The following is a 21,207-nucleotide window of genomic DNA, read 5'->3' on the forward strand; positions in this document are numbered from 1 at the left end:
ATTCTTTAACTCCTTCAATATGTATAGTATTTTATATTTTTATATCATTTAAAAAGTTATTTTATTTTAGGCTCATAAAAATTTTTGAGTAGAAAAAGAAGGCATGGTTATACCCATTTTGTCAATGGGGAGACTGAAGTTCCCGCTGATGAAATCAGCTCCCTAAGAATTTCCAGAATTAAGTGGGGAAGCTTCAAGAGGATTGATGGTCTTTAGTCTCCAAGCCAGGTCTTTTCCCAACATCCCTTCTTGCCTCTCTTTTATCTTTGAGTATATGTTGTCAAAGTTCTGAATGTAAAAAGCAAAAATATATAATGTGTCTTGGATTAAAAAATAAAAATTTCAAAGACAAGTATATTCAAATATATTACAATAAGTTTTTCAGTTAATTTTCTACTACCGTTATATTCTCCTATTTCTATTTCTCCTAGTCTTTGTGCACTAGGCTTTATAAAAATTATATGATATTAAATAAAATGGTAGAACTATTGAAATGTTAACAGTACATGCTTATATGCTTCTTCCATTTTGTTTACAAAAATAATTTAAATTATGACCCATCATAATGACAGTCCATAAAGTTTGAGTTTACTTAATGGAGCAAATGTTTAGTCCTATATCCTACTATCATACTGTCATTTTTTTTAGAACACCTGTATTTTTACATAAGATTTATTTTAGGGGATGTTTGCCAATGATTTTTAGGTAGTGTTTTTTTTCCTGACATGACATTTTGGAAGCAACATATCTTTGGTAATCAGTTGAGTGTGGGTTTGTATCATATCAACCAAAAAGATATTAAGCCCCCAAAATTCAAATCATCGTTTTCTTCAGATTACAAACTCGTTTTAGGTATAGTGAGAGCAGGGGTTTATTTAAATTGTGTGAACACAAGGTCTTTTATGATTTATGTTTTATTAGCGTCTAGAGAGTGACCTTGGGCAAAAACCTTCACCTCCCTGGACTTCAATTTCCCCAAAAGTAAAATGAAGGAATTGTAAGTTATTTCAAGGCCCTTTGCAAAGGGAAAAAAAAAATCCTGTGATATTTTACAAAAAGCAATAGATATCTAGGACATTCTTTCCTTGTCCCTTGACTCTCCACGTATTATCGGTTTGACTGTATTGATTCATTAACCATCAATAACTAAAAACCTATGGCTCGTCCAGCATTGCAATACTTTAAATGTTAAGGGTGGCCCTTAAAGAAATTTTGGAGAGTTCTGTCTTTGAAAAGCTTATATTCTAATAGGGCTAAAACAATGAACAACAGCAACAACAAAGTAATATATAGTCACATTAAATTGAATTCAACAAGTATTCGTTGTCACTCTACATTACAGTACACCAAGTATAGTGCAGGTTTTGTAGACTCTGAAAGTGGAAGGGACCAGAAAGATAATTTAGTCCAAACCCCTTCTTTTACAGATAAGAAAAGGAAGGCTCAGGGATGGGATATGAGTGCTACAGGAGTTCATGTAAGGTATTGGGTGATAGCATGAATTAATTTATTCCACAAACATACTTGTTCCCTGCTTTCCAATGTGTTTAGAATTTTAAAACACAAAATGTAGGGCTTTTTAATTACCTTTGCTCAAATTTAATAATAGTATCTTATCAGAAAGTTAAATGTATCCAAAACTTGTTTGTTTGTTTTTTGTTGCAGTAAACAATTTCCCACTCTGACTCAGATCTAGAAAATACTGTTTCCCACATTTTGTTTTGAATAGAGATTATTAAAAGCACCTGTATTGTGCATATTGTGTTATAAAACATAAAAAAGATGCTTTGATATGCAAAACAGGTGAATGGATTCAAGTATCAATGCATTAAGTATTTTATTTTTTTTTAAATGACTGGAAAAGCCCATTTACTTAAAATGGCTAGAAATATACATTCCTGGAAGGATGGTTTTATTTTTATAAATGCATATTTACCCTAAATAGTTAAGTACACATTTCCTTTAAGTTTTAAATATAATCTGGGGAAGATTTTGAGTGCATTCTCTAAAATTTGATGTTTGCTACATAATCTCATTCTCTATGTCAGGGCGTATGTGCGTTTGTCAGGGAGTATTGGTCAGGCAAAGGTAGGCAGGAAAATTATGCCAACGCAAAGCTTTCCTTTCTTTCCTGAGTAATCTTAGATTGCTTTATTTTACTTTGTGACAGAGGAAGAGGGGAGGAGAAAGGAAATCAAATAGAGAAGAAAGAGAACTACCAGAGCGTTGGATGATAGGGCCTGATTTTCAGTTTAGTGTGAAATATGCAAGCTTTTTGAAACTGCCTTGGATAGCTTCTCTCTTTTACTTCTCATATTATATATTTAGAATACCTTAAGTGATGGCTGGTCACAGTGGCTCACGCCTGTAATCCCGGCACTTTGGGAGGCTGAGGCGGGCAGATCACGAGGTAAAGAGATCTAGGCCATCCTGGCCAACATGGTGAAACCCCGTCTCTACTAAAAAAAATTACAAAAATTAGCTGGGCGTCTTGCTGCGCGCCTGTACTCCCAGCTACTCAGAAGGCTGAGGCAGGAGAATCCCTTGAACCCTCGAGGGGGAGATTGCAGTGAGCCGAGATCGCGCCACTACACTCCAGCCTGGCGACAGAGCAGGACTCCGTCTCCAAAAAAAAAAAAAAAAGAAAGAAAGAAAGAAAAAAGAATACCTTAATTGTTATTTGATGGTTGTTTGCTAGGTTGTGAGAATCAAAATCTTCCAAAACATGAATACATTAATTTTTTTTAAAGAGAGGCTTAAGAATAGGTAATACACACACCAAACACACACAAACAGGACAAAACCTTTACATGAGAGCTCATCAGGCAGAATTTCCTTTGCCTTTCTTTTTAGATCTGGAAAGAATTTGTTCAGTTTGACAGTGACCTTTTACCCTTCAGTCTGCCTCCACAGTTCTTAAAGCTTTCCTTGTCTGCAACCTTTCTTAGTCCATGAATTCAGTTTTAGCGTCCATAAAATAAAGCAGTTACAATATATGCTGGCCATTTTATAATGGCCATGAGTGCAAAGCAGGATTACTTAAGAAAGAGCATTTGAATTCACTGAAAGTCACAGACATTCTGAATGCCTCAGAACTGCATACAGGAGGAAACAGATATGGGAATATAAGGCTAATGTTCAAAAATTGGATAGCTGGCATATATAACAGAATCAAAACACTTTAGAAAGAAATAGAACCAATATACAATTACTAATCAATCAGCATCACTGCTAATGACTTGTTATTTTAAACTCCAGTTTCTAGGAAATTACATTCTATTCCTTCTCAAACTATAATGTGCAGACAGATCATCTGGAAATGTTAAAATGCAGATTCTGATTCAGTAGATTCTAGCTGAGGCTGAAATTCTGCATTTCTAACAAGCTCCCTGTACACATGGAAGCTGCTGCCCCTCAAACTACAGTTATCCGAAAGGCGCTAATCCATAGTCTGGTAAACAAGCATGATAAAGATGAAGTAAGCCAAGGGTAACAGGATTTCTTAAAAGAAAAAAAAAAACAATTTAGGTATGTGCAATGGATGAAAGTTTTAAATTCAAATAGATTTACAATAATTTGCATTTAGAGGTTAAATTTGATTTTAACCTTTGGTATGACTATATTGGTTGAAGCTGTAGTTCAGAATAACAACCAGTTGCTTGTCCATTTTACAGTCAAATCTATTTCATGGACACTTTGTACGTACGATTATACCATTTCAAAAATGAAAACCATTCGTCATACAGTGTCAATGGTGTACCAATATCTTAAAATCTTTTTAAAGAAATCCAAAAGCTCTGAGAAGTCTTAGTATAGTATAGATCCCTAAAGATATTGGTTTGTAAAATATCAAAATTGAACATATCAGCTAATTATTCAGATTTTAGAGTAAAATAGCCAATTAGATTTTCATTTACCTAATTTGAAGAACTTCTTTTTATTTTCTTATTAGTATACACATTTTGCAGAACAACAGTAACAACGAAAGACACTTGGTAGAGATTATTTTGTATTCGCTATCTCAAAATAAAAGTCCTCAAAGTGGGAACAAATGGTAAATTAGACACCATGCTAACCACTTTCCTCACAACTAGACTTTTATCTTAGAATACAGCAGAATAGTCACTTAATCTAAGTGAAACTTTCATTCACTATTAGTTTAGGAAAACTTTCATAGTTCTCATTTCTTTATGTGCAGCTCAGAAACAGTATCAAATTAAAACAAATGACATTGAAAGCAACCATTGAAATAAGTGTAAATGTTTAAATTGTGCTTGTTAGGAGCCACGGTGTAGTTCTAGCAGGGTTAGGAAAACAACTGAACGTTTTCACTTCAGCATTGGAATTCATGTCTTAATTGTACCATTGAGATTCAGAAGCCATCACCTTCCCAGTGAAACTGTACTAGTCTTTTCTAAGCTCTGATACTTACAGGAACAGCAAAGTCTGTTTAGTGGTAATAATTTGAGGATCTCAGTGAGATAAAGGGCCAATTGGATTAAAATGTTTTTGTAAGTGCTAAATGAACTTGAATGTCTGCCAAAATTGCCTTGGATTTCATTACTCTTAACATTACTTAATAATGTTAAGCTAGTGCCCATGTGGGTATGAACCCCACTCTTGCTATCAGTTTTCTGTATTGGTCTGTTCTTGCATTGCTATAAAAAAATACCTGAGACTGGGTAATTTATAAAGAAAAAAGGTTTAACTGACTCACAGTTCTACAGGCTATATAGCAAGCATGGCTAGGGAGGCCTCAGGAAACTTACAATCACGGCAGAAGGCGAAGAGGAAGGAGTCACGTCTTATATGGCCAAAGCAGGAGGAAGAGGGAGCAGGGGCAGGTGCCACACACTTTTAAACAACCAGAACTCGTGAGAACTCACTCACTATCACAAGAACAGCAAGGGGAAAATCCACCCCCATGATCCAATCACCTTCCTCCAGGCCCCTCCTTCAACACTGGGGATTAAAACTGGACATGAGATTTGGGTAGGGACCCCGAATCCAAACCATACCATTTAAGCATAGACTGTTTCCATGTACCTAATGGGGCACGTATAGCAGCCAAAATACCCTATATCTTTTTAGGGTTTTTTTTTTTTTTTTTGAGAGGGAAAATCCGAAATATACAAAAAGGAAAAGAAATATAAGAGTCAAGACAAACAGATAGCAAAACATCTTCATACTCTATTATCAAAGAATAGAGAAGAAAACTTAACTCTATGGTAAATAGAAATATCAGTTCTATGAACACGATCTGTTCATGTTTTCTATTTTTTTTTTTTAGACAGAGTCTCACTCTGTCGCCCAGGCTAAGTACTGGTAATGCTTGATCACAGAACTTTGGTAGGTTTCAAGTTTCTAATTTTATTTGAATTACATTCAAGCATTTCTGTAACAGATTTCTGTAATAGTAGTTAACCATGTGGGGTGAATAGTTTCATCCACTGAGCTCATCCTTTGTTTTCCATTGGAAGAACTAGATTATTAGAAACTATTACAAAAATATATTTTGCTGTTAGAGAAGCAAACCCTGTTTAGTTTCTTTATTGAATACCATGAGTTAATTAGTAGACTTAAAAATATAAATGATGACACATATTGTGCTGAAGTGCCATTGAATATAAGAAAAACGCTATCCTAATTGTAAAGTTTCCTTAAAACTACAGTTCTACTTATATAAAGGTGATATTTATTTGTGAATGTTTTCTTGAAGGAAGCCTTTACATATAACCATTTAACACTTCAAACAACCCTGTGGATTAGCTGGGGCAGACATTTTTATCCTCCCTTTCTTTTGTCCATTTCTGATTTTCAAATGAAGAATTGAGCTAGTCCAGATTAGCTAAATGGCTTGCCTAAAGTCATCATCAATTTAGTTAGGAGTAACTTAAGATTCCATGAGCTTTTCACCATTGCCATGTAGACTGAGTTACTGGTGGTAGATAATTTAACCTAGGAATTATGTAGTGATTTGAGATTTTTAATAAAGGAAGGAAAAGAAAGGAAATGTTTCTCAGATATAGAATCTAGGTTAGGGGTAACATTTCTTTGCAGAAAAAATACAAATTGTGATGAGATATTCAGGTTCTACTGAATTAGCAATACACTGAGGTAAATCATGACTCACAATGTTTTGATGAAAATATACTTAATTGTTTGCTGTTGGGGTATTCTTTCTGTTCTCATTATTAGTGGCTCCAAATGAAGAAAGTAGGAATTATTGTAGTGAAATGCATGTCCCCAGGCATTCTATAGTAACCTGGAATTTCTAATTTATTTGATTTTCCTGTTTTTACTTAGGAAGGTGATATGGTTTGGCTCTGTGTCCCCACCCAAATCTCAGCTTGTAGCTCCTATAATTCCCACGTGTTGTGGAAGGGACCTGGTTGGGGATGATTGAGTCACAGGGGCGGGTTTTTCTGTGCTGTTGTCATGATAGTGAATGGGTCTCATGATATCTGATGGTTTTAAAAATGGGAGTTTCTCTGCACAACCTCTTTCTTTGCCTGCTGCCATCTATATAAGACGTGACTGGCTCCTCCTTGCCATCTGCCATGATTGTGAGGCTTCCCCAGCTACGTGGAACTGTGAGTTCTCCATTAAACCTCTTTCCTTTGTAAATTGCCCAGTCTTGGATATATCTTTATCAGCAATGTGAAAACAGACTAATACAGAAGGTCATTTTTGATATTTTTTTGTCTTTGTGCATAACTTGTGCTTTTTTGGAAGTAACTTAAAACACAAATACTTTTTAACTATGAGCTATGAACAGTTACACCTACTGACTTAACGTGTGTTGTTTTCCAGAAGGTTCCATTCCCTTCAAAGTGACTTGCCCAAGGTCACAAAAACAATTTAGTGGCAGTCTGAAATAGAATTTAGGTCTGTCTGGTCAGTGCGCTTTTCACTATATTGTCCTGTCACATCTTTCACCACAGTAAAAGGGCTTATGTACATTTTGTTAAATCACATGTATAATGATCATATAGCCCAAAATAGTCCAAAGTGTTAAAACTAGTTTTGGTTATAGATTTGAATAGTAAATACCAAACTAATGTGTGTTAAATAGTAAAATGGTGACTCTTTTTCAACCAATGAAAGACATAAAAATACTAACTCATTAACTAATTTTCTGAATGAAACTTAAATTTTATACAGCAATGTTACATACGTTATAACATTTACCTTCTTGAATGTTAGCGACGTCTCCTATATGAGGTTTTATGCTACAATTTAAACTTTAAATTTTACTGAAATATCACTATAATACTTTACTGCAACTTAGATCTCTCTTGAATCCAAGAAGTTTGTTTTTCAGAAATACTGTAAGAACAGTTTTATAGTCATCTTAATTTTAGTAGCAGATCCCTATGACTTAAGACCCCAAAATACATTAAGAGAAAGTTTTAATATTCCATAAACAATACCAATCATCCAATTTATGGAACTTATGTTTTGCTTATTTGCAGAAAAATAAGTATTTTCCCCATTTTAAATATTTTAAAGGTGTTTGCTCTATTGCTAAAAATGTCTAACACATTAGACTTTTAATAGATTAATGGAATGGAGTTGTAAACTATTCTTCAGCAAACATACGTTTAAAGGTCATGCTGTTCTCAAAATATAAATTAACAAGTTTGGTTAAGTGCAAGGAAGTAGTATAAAAGCCAGCAACCTCAGTTATATTTTAGTCTTGTTATATTTGTTTGAATGAAAATTTATCTTACATAGCTATCTTTTTTTCCAAAATGTAAAAGATTTTCCTTGTGAACAGACAGCATTTGATCTAACATAGTTATTGGTCTATTAATTTTTTATGTTCTTTTCTACCAGAGCCATGTATTCCTACTGCATAGTATAAATTTTTAGAGTAAATTCTTTTAAGAAATAATTTGAACGTCTTTAATTTTCAGAGAAAATTTTGGGTGTAGTTTTTTTAATTGCATAACTATTTTGAAACTACTATATAGATAAATTTTGAAATTTTAGTAATGTGGTGAAAAAATTCAATGAGGAAGAATCTCCTTGATTCAGAAGCTACTGAAGACCAACAAGTAAAGTTGGAAACTGTTAAAGGACTAAAAGGGCAGAAAAATTGTCAATATCATTTTCTTATCTCTTCTAGATATAGCTGACTTGATAAACTGATTATTAAAAGTAACAAGTTCACAATAACTGAAAAACCCAAGTTCATTTTGAACCAAAGATTATGGTTAAAATACCAATGCCAAATTTACCAAAATAATTACATTTTGCATACTGGATAATCATTATATATATAGTTGGTACAAATTAATCCTTAGTTATCTATATCTTAGATGTCTACGTCTGTGCCTTTGTGAAGTAGGAGGTAGTCTAATTATTTCCATGGTATGAATATAGAAATTGAGACTTGCCTAAATGTACAAAGACAGTAAATGGCCACATCAGAGATCACACTCACATCTTTTTCACTTAACAGTCCAGAAGTGGAAATATAAATGTAAATATAAATATAAATTATTTAACCAAAATGCGAAATATAAATGTATTTTTGTTTATATTTTGAAATCTCATTTAACTATATTAATGATTACTATGCACACAAACTTTTCAATTTCTCTTTAGATAAATGTTTTATATTATATCCATTTCTCAGCTTTATTAACTGTGTTAAGAGTGTAGAACACCATGCCTCGAGGAAACATAAAAGTACATCAGTTAAACTGAATCTTAAGGTTTTTCTTCTTCTGGACAGCTTAATTGTAGGAGAAATATTCTATCTATAAAATCGCCTGTCATTAACAATTCAGTTACAGCCTGGTGAATGTGAACACACACACTTTAAGTGTCTAATTTAAAACTAGATTTTCTCCTTTGATAATTCTACTTTTGTTGTAGATTATATAACGAGTTTAAGCAAATTAAAATTATAGATGGCTTGTGATCTTTCTCATCAAAGATGACTGCATTTTTATTTCACTTGTATTAGAAATTTGACAGATTTGATCTAGAGGCATGTACAGTTTCGATTTTTAATGGATTTGCTTGGACAATCTCAAGTTAAAATAAGAACTTTCAATTCTAGTCTCTGTTCAGAAATCCTGGTTCATGATACTGAGATAAATACTGGAGGGATAAAATGTCTCTCAGCATTAAATAACTAAATAACATTTGTTTGAACCACAAAGGGAGAATTGAGTTTATTTACAATCCATCTGCATAATACATCTAGTTGAATCAATCAATTATTTTACTGATTTTCTTCCAAATTAACTGCTGGTTTTATTTTTATGTGGACATTAGCCTTATTGTCCAAAAAACTCACTCTATATTTCTACTTAAGACAACTAAAATGCAGCAATTCCTTATTCTTTAATCATATCCTAGGGTATTCAGTCAGAATGGAATATTATGAGTCAAAGATATTGATCAGAAGTCAGTCGAAATTTAAAATATCTTCTCTTGGATTTATTTTCTTCATAACTATTATCATGCAATAATGATGCAAATGCAGTACAAACAAAAACATAGATAAACACAGATGCATTTGCTTGATAAGTACATACAAGGAAACAGCATGGTAGAAATTTTCCCAACTAGACTTTCATTCTAGTAGCTAAGCTTTATGTTTTTTTTTTTCTTATCTTAATATTTTAAAAACTTGAAAAAAAAAGAATCAGTATCACTTCTCAGCCTTTTGGCTAAGATAGAGTGTAGTATCTGTTCTTATCAGTTTAATATCTGATATATCCTCTGCCGGAGGACAATATATTAAACGGATTTTTGGAGCAGGGAGATGGAGCATGCTCTGTCCACTCCACACATCGACCTGGTATTGTAGTACCTCCAAGAACGGTGTTCCCCTCGGGGGTTAAAACACAGTGTTACAGGCCGGGCGCAGTGGCTCACGCCTGTAATCCCAGCACCCTGGGAGGCCGAGGCAGGTGGATCACCTGAGGTCAGGAGTTGGAGACCAACCAGGCCAACATGGTGAAACCCCATCTCTACTAAAAATACAAAAATTAACCAGGCATGATGGCGGGTGCCTGTAATCCCAGCTACTCAGCAGGCTGAGGCAGGAGGATCACTTGAACCAGGGAGGCAGAGGTTGCAGTGAGCTGAGATTGTGCCACTGCACTCCAGCCTGGGCAAGAGTAAGACTCCATCTCAAAAAAAAAAAAAAAAAAAATCAGTAGAATCACTTTTCTAAAATATAAGTACACAGACACTTTTACAAATATATGATGCACAATGGCCTTCAAATTAGATCTAGACAAATAGAAATTTGTTTTTAATAATGCTTAGAAATTATGTTTCTCTTGCTAATATTTAGTGTCACTTTGTTAATTGAAAATTCTACTTTTCACAGAAAACAACCTATTTTTGTAGGACTTAGGTTGTCTTCCTGCTGTTAGGATATATTACCACTAGATAGCAGTGAGGTTGTAAGAACTCATTTCTTGTTGGAATGTATTTTACTCAGACATGGATTATTTCTTCCTTTAATATATATAATATACACAATTTCTGAAATTATATAATAAATCATAAAATGTTTATATTCAAAACATACTTTTAAAAATAAAGACTTAGGTCACATTTATTCTGTTTTCCTTATCATATATCATCAATTAATACTTAATGAAACCCTACCCTTCACCAGATATTTTGAATACCTTATTTTTTACATACTCCATATTTTCTATTTTCCAGAATTATCTCTTGAAAAAACTCATACATGCATAACAGAAATTAAAATTTTAGGATATTCCACAAAGTTGAATAGAGGTTTTAACTAAATCCATGACCTCCTAAATACAAATCTTTTTTCACTGACATTAAAAAAAGTGTATCTATAGCTAAAATTTCTATTATCCTTCAATTAATAATAAATCACAAACATACATAATTCTGTTAAGTAAAAGACCACATGTCTATTGAGGAATTGTACTAGGCTCACAAGAGTGAGTGTGAGATGATTACTAAGAGACTGTTTGCTATGAACAGTAAAACACATTTTTTTGGTATAATGTGATACATGATATAAATGAGCTTGATAAGGTTGTTTAAAGAGTCACAAAAGAAAGTAGATTTGTGGCCTTTCACTTGATTTACTATGAATTTCTGCAAAACTACTGAGTTTCCTGGTTGTGAAATAAAAATAATGACTCTTTAACAACTTGTCTGATTGTGCAAATGAGTGATAAAACTTGAATAAAAATGTATTATTCAGAATAGAACTGAAAGGTGTGAGGCTCTAGATGTTAAACATTTATATTCATAAATTACCATAAACACTGAACACTGATATGTGTTCATAAGTAAATAAATAAGTTTTTAAAATTAGGTGTTACATATAACTTATAAAACCAGATGAGATGCCATATAACAAAGTTGTATATTTTCTACACATTTTGCAAGTGCACTTACAGAGATATATGTCTATTATTCATATCAGACATTAGTATTTATGGAGAGACATACGTGGATACATATGCCCATATATTCTTGCTTAGACAAATGGCAATATAATCATTATACATATGTTCCTAAATAAAAATTTTACATTTATCATGTATACTAATCAAGGAATAACAAACTAGATCATTTAAGGTTTCATTTACAGAATCAATTCCAAATATCTTTTATTGCTTTGACACTAGTAGCATTTTGACTCCTTTAGTAGACCCTACAACATTCCAGGTTAGAGGAGTTAAAAGGTCCAAGAAAGTTGCCAGGTTCACATAGTAGGGAGATTGAACTGATACGTCATTAAGGTTTTTGCGGCTGGGTGCAGTGGCTTCCTCCTGTAATTGATCCCAGCAGTTTGGAAGGCCGGGGTGAGTGGATCGTTTGAGGCCAGGAGTTCAAAATCAGCCTGGCCAACATGGCATAACGCCGTCTCTATTAAAAATACAAAAATCATCCGGGCGCGGTGGCACACGCCTATAATCCCACGTACTCGGGAGGCTGAGGCACAAGAATCGCTTGAACCCGGGAGGCGGAGGTTGCAGTGAGCCGAGACTGCGCCACTGCATACCAGCCTGGGCGCCAGAGAGAGATTCTGTCTCAAAAAGAAAATAGTTTTACATAACACTTTCCACACTCTTCCATTTTCACCCCACTTTCTCTTTTCCTTCTCTCTTTTTTCCTTCTTCCATTGAATTTTCACTACTCTTTCTTCATAAAGTAAGTTGTTGAAAGATTAAATATTTTACTGCAGTTCACTCTGGTTTCTACTTCCATTCTTCTACAAATAGGCATCTATGTCAAAAAATAATCAGTTTGAAAATATCCTTTATTATTCTGTTTTTAAGCGTCTCTTTGTCTAAAAGTAAAAACAAAATGTACAATTAGGAATATGTGCTTTGGCTCTTTAAGGCAACTGCTTGCCCCATACTCTGACTTTAGCCCTCAGTTGTCTTGGAGATGCACAGTAAAAGGATATATGCCTAGGAGAATAAGGCTTTGATATACTGTATATCTAAATGTTGTCTGACAAAATTAACACAGAAAACTATGGATATTTTTTATTAGTGTTTGGAACAAACATGATACATAATAGATTATTTCGCTGTAATTAAAATGATTTTCTATGTTTAACTTAATGTTCATGTACCTAGTTTTAGTTGTTTCCATTTAGCATGTGAGGTAGCAATTGCTTTCTTTTGAAAATTTAGACCCTTTCTACTGCTATCATTGACTCTGGAAACAAGGCAAAACTAAAGGCAAACTAACCCTATAATAAATATATTCAGTTGATCATTCATGTTAAGATACTTGATGGCTTACATTTAATATTAGGGATATTTATTTTACATTCAAAAGTTATTCATTTTTACTTAAAACATAGAAATGCTGTTTTTTTAAAAAAAGGTTTATTGCTGGGCACCCTGGGCCTGTAATCCCAGCATTTTGGGAGGTGGAGTGGGGCAGAGAGCTTGAGCCCAGGATTTCCAGACCAGCCTGGGCAACATGATGAAACCTCATCTCTACCAAAAATAAAAAAAATTAGCCGGGTGTGGTGGCATGCGGCTGTAGACCAAGGTACTCTGGAGGCTGAGGTGGGAGGATTACTTGAGCCTGGGAGGTGGAGGCTGCAATGAACCATGATCATGCCACTGCACTCCAGCCTGGGCAACAGAACAAGACCCTGTCTCAAAAAAAAAAAAAAAAAAAAAAAAAAAGAGTTTATTATCCCATCTAGGCTTCAAGTAAAATGATTTAAATAAGAAGGGCAGTTACTTATTCAACTCAAAAGAATTTAAAAGAAAACATAAAGGATTTTAAACAGCAGTATTCATTTTCTGCCTTTGTTAGTCAACAAAAAAAGAGGGTCTTGAGTCATAATGCAGACAAAAGGTATCATCGGCTTCATATTGTGCCTGAATAATGGAGATGTCTTCAACAGAAACTGTTAGAAAAACATTTGCATGGAAGTAGTAGATTGCCTTTGATTATATTCAAGGGGAAGGAAATAGCCAAGCATAATTTTCCAGAATAAAGTAAACTTTTCTTTCATTAGTGAAAGTAACATTTTTGGAGTGATATAAACACTTTAAAACACTTTATACACAAAGTGAATTCATATAGATGAATTACATATTTTAAAACTAGAAATATTTTCACATTAAAGCTGAAATTATACATGATATGAATGCAGTATTAATTACTAATGATTTTTTTTGCAGAAAGATTCTTCATTGTGTAAATGAATTCATCACAGACTCCAAATATCAAGCTCTCAGAATGTATTAAAAATGGCATTTGTTATCAGTCCTCCAGGTGTTACATATGACTCCCAGTCACACTTGGATGGCAATATATGTGAAAGATGCTTAGGAGAGGCAAGAGTCTGAAAGGCCAACATATATTAAATAACTTTATTTAAATGAAACAATAAAATCCTCATTGATTTGAAAGCACACTGATGCCTTATCAATGCACTTTCTTGAAGAATTGGTCTCGAGAGAAAATGCTTCACTGAAATAATTCAGGAAACTGCCCGTACGGCAAGTGGGGCAGATTCTCTTCCTGTCCTTCACAGCATTCTATATTTTTAAGGAGCAATGCTGACAATCATACACATGCATCTGCATGCACACATTAGAAAAGATGGAGTAACATGTCTATCTAAGTTGTTGTTGGCAATCTGTGTTCCCCCTCAGTGGAAATCTTTCAAATTAAATATGGGCAATTTTCTTTATGTAGGTACTAGAAAAGGATTCTCTCTCAGCTCATATTTGTGTGTCTTCTGTCATTTTTTCTTCACGGTTATGGTTACCTATGCTAGTACAGTATGCTGCACATAATTTAGATCAATTAATTCTGTTGACTAAAATACACCTTTTTGGATCCCGTTTCCTGCTTCTCACCACCACACCTTGACTTGTCTGCTGTGCTTTTAACAGCTCTCAAATAAGAAATTTATCTTTGTATATTTAAACATCCTACTCCTCACCCCATATTAAAGTTACATTATTAAGAAGGCCCACACATTCTCATAATTTCCATATATTTATTAATGCCCACGTGCATGAAATAAGTTTTCCTGCACACTTAGTTTTGTGCTTTCCCCAGATATTTGGAATAAATCTTTTCTTATTGATGTAGTGATTTGTATGGAGAATTGCATATTAGTGGAAAGTCTGACTAAATATCTATATAGAATATATGAAGTCGGACTACATGAAATTTCTATTTTTCAGGTCAAAATTGGTTAAATATCAGCAATTTTATCTATTTCAACCAGTAAACAAAGGTCACAGTTCAGATGTACTGAAACAGAGAAAATCATAATTATCAGTGGCGCTGTCTTCTGAATTTCTCCTCACATCTGCAGATTTGTCCGGACAATTACTTAGTCTTAAGTAAAAATTAGTGTTGGAGAAGTCTTTATGAATAATGCATACTTCTGGAGGAAGTGAGATTTGATCACTTCTCAGCCTTTTGGCTAAGATCAAATGAAAGTCAGTTTATAAAGTTGAGACTTCTGATTTAATGTTAATATGAGTTCCTGAAAAATGAAACACAGTTCTATTAATGCCTCAGTACAAATTACCCAATTATGCAACATCAATTTCAATGCAATGTAGCATCAAGTAAATCTATTTTCCTATTCAATTACTTATTGAATGAATAGGCATTTTTCTAATGAGATAAGCATTTGGATCAAATGTTAGCATTTTTTGTTTCTGCAGATTTATTGTGTTTGCAATTTAATATGGATTATAGAAACATACGGAATGAAGCCTCCATATAATTGTTTACCCCATTATCAGAAATTTTGCAAAATTTGATTCCTGAGAAAAAGGTAAATTAACAAAACCATTTGCCATCAGTTATCTTTTTCATTTTTTTTTCTAAACTCGCATTTCAAACAGAAGAGCTCTTTATTGGGTGATGTCCTTAATAATTACAATCTAGATTCTGATTCCAAAACTTTACTAAGTTTTATTTATGTTAGTGTAAGTGAAAAATAAACATATTTTGTATCGTTTAAAGTCTGTGTAGTAGCTAAGAGCTTAAGCTTTCGACTCATATAAATCTTCTTTCAAATTTTAGCTGTATACCTTAATAGGTCTGTGACCTTGGGCAAGTTATTGAAACTTAGAGTCTCAATTTCCTCATATGTAAACGAAGTGACAATAACAGTGCATATATCATAAGATTGCTGTATTAAATGCACTTAGCACAGTTCTTGGCATGTAATAAGAATTCAATAAATGGTAGCTACTATTATTCTAATAACTGATTACATTCTTTGGAAATTATATTAAGATGACCCCAGCTGCTTAGTGAATCACTATATTTGTCAACATAGTAATTTGCAGAAACATGGATCTGTATTTCCTTTATATATTTTTTAATAGGATTAGGACTTGCGGGAGTTTGCTGGTGTGTATATGATCTTGGCAGCAGGAATCCAAATAGCCTGAGTAGAAAACTGAATTTTCCCACATTTTTTCAATCACATATGGATAGAGATAATCCCCACTGTTGGCTAAATTGTGGAAGTTTTGCGCTTGTTGTATTGGTGGCCTTGCTGGCAACAGTAGTCTACAAATAAAGAATATTGTTTCTTAATAGCTTAAGCAATGTTAACATGATACATTCTCTCTTTTTACCAAATAAGTCTTTTCAAACTCTTAGCAAAATTAATCATTTTTAAAAATCATCGAGTTAATTAAAAGAATATTATATCCTTAAAATATGTCATTTTAATGGAAATTTTTTTTGGTCAGTGAGAATATGATTTATTTACAATAATGCCACAAAATATGAAGTGGCAGTTTCAAGTGGTTCTGGTCATTTTTAATTAATCGGAGAGGAAGTAAGAAAAAAATAAAGACTGTTTAAAATGTAACTAATTAAATTAAAATTTTAACTTTTGTTTATATAGTCTTTAGTAGTGTATTTATTGGCTTTTCTGAGGAAACTGGTATTTCTGAGAAAATTCTATTTTTAAATAAATGCTACTTTAAATAAATGTTACTTCATCATTTTCAAATGACTATTCAATCAACATGTATAAAAGTTGTGGATTTCTTTGCTTTTATGACAAAAGTGGTATTGTATTTTTAAACTGATCACTTTATTAAGTAAGAGAGGGTATAGTTCAAAGTGTAATTATTTATTGTTAAATTGTATATTTACAAACATTTTAGTTTTGAACCATTAGATATTTACGTAATTTAAGTATGAAAGTTTAAAAATGGTTCATATAATAGGCATATGATAAAATGTCATGACAAAAGACAGCCAAATAAATATTATTTCATCCTACTTAGAAAGAATAATTTTCCAGAGGAACTTTACTCAGTTTTAGAGAAAAATCCAAGAATAATGTTCGTCTTTCAGTTTTCAACATGATATAATCAGAGAATTTGGAAAACTAGTAAATATAACCTATAGTAAAATGGTCAGGAAAAATACTCATTTCCATTTATGATAACTGAAGTGACAAAAAGACTCCTAGAAGTTACATTTTCCCTTTGTGGTATATTAAAGAACAACGAATATACCAGACTTTATTCCAAGAAGGACTTTTTTTGTGAATATAAAGAATAATTATCAGATTTAAGTTTCTTTCTACAACCACTTCTAATTCTATTCACATGATCTATTTAAAAATTGCTTATTTCAACATATTTAAATGTAGTAGCCATTTTGAAATATTTTAGTCCCCCAAGATATAGAAATATACAAAAAACATACAAGTTTCAGACCCAGAATTCAGTTTCTCTCTAAAGGGAATTTCATCATCCAATCTTCTGGCATTCTTTAAACTAGACACTAGACCCTTTTCATCTAGATATTGCATATCTCATATATATTATACATACATACATGTATGTGTATGCGTGTATTTTTAAAATCGGCATTTGTAGTAACATATCAAAAATAATTTCTAATATTCCAAGGTTCTAATGTTAGAATAGAACATATTCACAATAGTGTTTATCAGTTTCATGTATTTAGAGTAGTTTCACACTGAAATAAGTGATTAGGCTGGGCACGGTGGCTCATACCTGTAATCCTCGCACTTTGGGAGGCCAAAGCAGGGGGCTTGCTCGAGCCCAGGAGTTCCAGGCCAGCCTGGGGAACATAGTGAGACCCTGTCTCTACAAAAAACATTTTTTTAAAAAAATTAGCTCCTCACAGTGACACGTGCACCTATAATTCCAGCTACAGGGGAAACTGAGGTGGGAGTATGACTTGAGCCAAGGAGTTAGAGGCTTCAGTGAGCCATGGTGGCACCACTGCACTCTATCCTGGGTGGCAGAGTGAGATCCTGTCGCAAATTAAAATAAGTGATTAGGACAAAAAAGATATAAGGCAAAATAAATAGAATGCTTACCCACCTCAAATAAAAAAGAAAATAATATTTGTTAATATGAAGGTGATACTGGATAAGTGAAGTGCCTAGGACTTTTTTCTTAAATAATCTAGTATATTTTATGTGAATAAGAGACTATAAAGTAAGGAGATCAGCAGGACTGTAAAAGTGGGTGTGAGAGAAGAAAGTTTGCTAGTCAAACTTGATTTAAATTGACTGCCTTCGTAATAGCATGTGGCTGAATGTTTTGATCTATTTATAATGAATATTTTCAGGATTTGCTAATTCTTGAAAATTGGCAAGAAATACTCATTTTTTTCCTGTCTTGAGGTATGCCAAAAATAAAACTTGCTAGAATTAAAAAAAAAAGTGAAAGTGAAGGAATGTCTTGTGTGTGCTAAAACACCTCCACTTAAAGAGTTTGATATCCACTAGAAGATGTTGTTTCTTTAAAAAGGGGACAAAGGGCATTTGATGCTTCTCACCTTTCACAGTTGTGACAATTCTCTTAGACATCTTAAATTCTCTGAGTGGAGATTTCTCATATTCTTCACAGTACACCTGTTTAAAAATTGTAGTCCACAGAAATCTGAAACTACAAAAGAAACTTTTCTCAAGATGATAAGTCAACAAGGAGTGTAAATTACAGTTACTTCATTTGTGGGAGTTTTCCTATCACTTTTCAATTAATAAGACATCCTGGTTATGGGAATTTCAGTCTCACTGAAAAACTCAATTTTTCTTTGCAAATTAAATTTGCGTATGCAAGTTACAATTTGAGTTTAAGCTTAGGCCTACACTGATGGAGGGATAACAGGCAAACTGGAATTTGGTACTTGACCATACTTAGTCAGTGCAGGAAAAACAACAAAAAAAACTTCAGAAACTTTCTTACCATTGACAGGGGCTAGTGTCAATATTCCTTGTGGTTTTCCCTTATTGACTGTATCTATGCCATCACATAGCAAAATGTACACAACAGCAGAAAGTAGACATTTTACTCATAGTTTCTGCAAAATCTGAATAAAGATAAAGTTTTTCTACTATAAATAATGCCAAAGATGTGGTCTTATAGATGTATGCATTCTAAGGATCAGGGAAAGGCAGTGAAATAAAACTCTAAATTGAACAAAATTCAAGTAGTTTATCTTTTAACAGAAATATGTCCATAAACCATATCAATATAAAGGTGAACAGGGGTTGGACACAGTGGCTGAAAGCCCATAATTCCAGTGTTTTGGGAGGCCAAAATGGGAGGATGGCTTGAGAAGTTGGAGACCAGCTTGGGCAACATAGAAAGACCTCATCTCTACAAAAAAAAAAAAAAAAAAAAAAAAATTAGCTGGGTCTGTTCATGTGTGCCTGTAGTCCTAGCTATTTGGGAGGCTGAGGTGGGAGGATTGGTCAAGCCTGGGAGTTGGAGGCTGTAGTGAGCTATGATCGTGCCACTGCACTTCAGCCGGGGTGACACAGCGAAAACCCTGTCTCTAAAAAAATTAAAAATATATAAAGGTCAACAGGAAGAATCAATAACTAAGACAGCAACTGGAATTGACAAATTAATATCAATAAGCTTGAATCAATTAATGAGGATGGTTTTGTGTATGTGTGTGTGTCTGTGTGTGTGTGTGTGTGTGGGAGAGAGAGAGAGAGAGAAATATTGGTGAAGTAGTATTTTAATTCACTCACCAACATTCTATTGGGTGGCCAAATTCATAGAGGTATTTTATTAGAATCAGAAATTTCAGAATTTTAGAATCTATGTGTTAGCAAACTGTGTATTCATAGGTTCACAAGAGGTTCACAACCTCTTGTTCCTCATAAATCATTCTAGGAGAAAAAAAATACCAATATAGCTGTAGCCCCTAAGTCATGAAGTGCATTTGACTGGTTCACAAAATATTAAATATAAAGGGTTACAACTTTTCAATTAAAAAATTTTTTATGATAAACATTAATTTAAAAAAACACTTATTTTAATAAAATTTGTGGAATTCATCATTGCTTTCAAAGAAATAACACCCTTATCTGTTATCTCTGTCAATCCAGGGATGAAGGTTCAGCTAGAAAAATAACTTTAACCCATTATTGGACTGGTCGTTATTAAAGGCAGAGATACAACCCTAATCTGATCTCCCACTCTTCTGATTATGTATTTGTATTAAATACCTGATTATTTATTTAAAATTTTATTTACTCAAACTATGGAAACATTATTCAGTTCTTCCTTTGTTTGCAAAGAAAGATTTTCTGGTCAAAATAGTAAACATTAATCCACAGAGGCAAAGCAAAAATATCAAAGATCTCTAGATAATATTAACTTTTATTCAAATTTCACAGTTTTTAATAAATGTATATTCAAAAGGAATGTGTGGCTGGGTGCGGTGGCTCACGCTTGTAATCCCAGCACTTTGGGAGGCCAAGGCGGGCAAATCATGAGGTCAGCAGTTCGAGACCAGCCTGGCCAACACAGTGAAACCCTGTCTCGACTAAAAATACAAAAATTAGCTGGGCATGGTGACGGGCACCTGTAATCCCAGCTACTCGGGAGGCTGAGGCAGGAGAATCACTTGAACCCGGGAGACGGAGGTTGCAGTGAGCCAAGATCGTGCCACTGCACTCCAGCCTGGGCGACAGAGCTAGACTCTATCTCAAAAAAAAAAAAAAAAAAAAAAAAAAAAAAAAAAAAAAAAAAAAAAAGGAATGTGTGATGGATCTGGGCATTGATAAATCTATCACTAAGGTTCTATATTTATGGCATTTGATTAGCTATCCACATCACATTATGAGGATATCTACTTTCTCAAGGTATTTTGGTCTTTGCTTTTAGATTAATAAAAAATGTAATAGTGGCTGAAGTATTTAAGGCACTCCCCTGGGACATGAAAAAAATAATAAAATTTAGGTTATCTGGCACTGTCCAAATAATTGTATACAGAAAGTAAAAGAAAATTCATGTATGTTTGTGTTTATCTGCACTTACTGTAGCTGTCCTAATCTTTAGTCTTTAAATATAGAAGCCAATATGGAAGGTTAAATAGATGATTAATGCTCATCCTTTATTAGAAGTCTCTTTAAAGCATATCTTATTTCCACGTTGATCATATTTATCTTTAGTAAAATTATAATTAATGTATAAGGTTTGTTTAATGGCTACAATTTCAGCTCATTTATAAAATTTATCACAAATAACTTTTATAATTAAGTAACTTATAAAATCTCAGATTAAAGTAAATTATGTTACTTAGTCTCAACATTTTCTTATAAAACATATTCTTCTTCTGTCTTTGCCTTATCTGTTCTTGGCACTAACTTCTTCAGTCATTCACACTTCAAAAGCTTTGGACTATTTCCTCTTCCTTATACCCACATTCCAGATT

General features: G+C 33.4%; 1 protein-coding gene and 1 non-coding gene across 2 annotated transcripts in view; both read left to right on the plus strand.

Annotated features, from left to right (window-relative positions):
• The window catches only part of PCDH11X (protocadherin 11 X-linked), a 787,481-nt gene that overhangs the window by 7,340 nt on the left and 758,934 nt on the right, over positions 1-21,207 (plus strand). The window lies entirely within an intron of this gene.
• LOC115833492 lies at positions 9,670-9,854 on the plus strand. The gene has a single exon (XR_004028919.1). It is a non-coding gene; the product is annotated as a U2 spliceosomal RNA (small nuclear RNA).

This window comes from Nomascus leucogenys, chromosome X (genome assembly GCF_006542625.1).
Source record: "Nomascus leucogenys isolate Asia chromosome X, Asia_NLE_v1, whole genome shotgun sequence".
Taxonomy (NCBI): domain Eukaryota; kingdom Metazoa; phylum Chordata; class Mammalia; order Primates; family Hylobatidae; genus Nomascus; species Nomascus leucogenys.